The following is a 1,579-nucleotide window of genomic DNA, read 5'->3' as shown; positions in this document are numbered from 1 at the left end:
TCATCAAATAAATAGTAATGAACTTGAGGGGTTCCAGTCTTTTTTTGTTATGTCATTGCCTGCATATGTGTGTTGGGGTGCATGGTTTCAGCCCCCATACCCTAGCCTTGGGCTCACTCCCCCACACTTGAGATGAACATTGTCCTCAATGTTCGTAGTGTTAGGCAGTAACAATAAAACTAGCAAGAGCATCATCAAGTAATAGGAGGTATTTAGAGGACTTCCCTGAAGATCATTCTTAAATTCTGCAATATGTTGTTGGTGGAAAACTTCTTCTGCTAGAAATCACTTGCAAAGTAGAAGAGGAGATCAGTATCTTTATTCAATTAAATTCTAAGAAAAACTAACTAAACTTAAATGCTATGAAAAATAAAAACAAAAAGCAAGTAAGACAGTTTATGACTAAGTATCTGAATTGGGAATTCTCCCAACAGCCTCTTGTTCCCTTGGGTTTACCATGGTGTTACTAGGTAAGGTACCCGGAGCCCTTTCTGAAATCATCTGTGCCAGCTGCCCAACCTGAGTTTCCAAGTTCCTTATTGATGTTTCGTTATTCTGAAATCTATTTTCTGCACTAGCTATGAACTTGGTCATCAGCTCCTCCAAGTTAGATTTCGGTTCCGGCTGATAGAAGTTTTGGTGGAAAGGTTTAGGTGCATGCTGATTCAGGTGGCCTCTCCATCCGGGGTTATGGGCATGATGGTACTGATTTCCTGGCTGTCTTGTAAAGTTGCCAACAAAGTCTACTTGTTCTATGGACTGAAAAGACTGACTGCCAACTTGGAATTCAATGTTATCATGGCCTCCCCCACACTTATCATACTGTACATGCATAGCTGCCATATGCATCTCATCAAATTTTTTGCTAAGTGCTCCTATTTGTGCAGAGAGAGCTGTGTATGTATCCACATTATGAAGGCCATGCTTCTTTCTAACTGGTGTCCTTTCTGAATGCCATTGGTAGTTATTGGCTGCCATCTCCTTGATGAGTGCATGGGCAACCTCGGGAGTCTTATTGTTTATGGAGCCCCCAGCTGCTGCATCTAAGATGGTCTTGTTTGAATCGGTCAGACCATTATAAAATGTTTGCACCTACAGCCAAAGGCCATGGTGAGGAACTCTCCTTAACAGCTCCTTGTATCGTTCCCATGACTCATATAAAGATTCCCCCTCTTGCTGGAAAAAAGTAGTGATGTCATTCCTCATTTTAGCAGTTTTAGAAGGGGGAAAATATTTAGAGAGAAAACGGCTGGCCATTTCGTCCCATGTGGCTATAGATCCTGCCAGTAATGAGTTCAACCAAGCTTTGGCTTTATCCTTCAAAGAAAATGGGAATAACCTCAGCCGGAAGGCATCATCACTTACCCCATTGTGTTTGAAGGTGTCACAAATTTCCAAGAAGTTAGCAATATGGGCATTCGGATCCTCATGGGCCATACCACAAAACTGAACCGTATTTTGTATCATTTGGATTATGGCCGATTTAATTTCGAAGTTATTGGCAGCAATAGTTGGCCTGATAATGCTGGAGACAGTCCCGGTGAGGGTGGGCTTGGCATAATCCATCATAGTTCTTTGT

The 1,579-nt window shown here is 42.0% G+C and overlaps 1 non-coding gene across 1 annotated transcript; it reads left to right on the top strand.

The window, feature by feature from the left end:
* The first annotated feature begins 1,102 nt into the window (after positions 1-1,102).
* Positions 1,103-1,209, top strand: LOC148880895 (small nucleolar RNA R71). Its single transcript, XR_016106163.1, has one exon. It is a non-coding gene; the product is annotated as a small nucleolar RNA R71 (small nucleolar RNA).
* Positions 1,210-1,579: the final 370 nt, after the last annotated feature.

This window comes from Nelumbo lutea, chromosome 1 (assembly GCF_056320005.1).
Source record: "Nelumbo lutea isolate HS-2025 chromosome 1, American lotus-T2T, whole genome shotgun sequence".
In the NCBI taxonomy this organism is placed as follows: Eukaryota; Viridiplantae; Streptophyta; class Magnoliopsida; order Proteales; family Nelumbonaceae; genus Nelumbo; species Nelumbo lutea.
The sequence above is the reverse complement of the archived record's forward strand: the minus strand, read 5'-3'. Positions and strand labels throughout refer to the sequence as shown.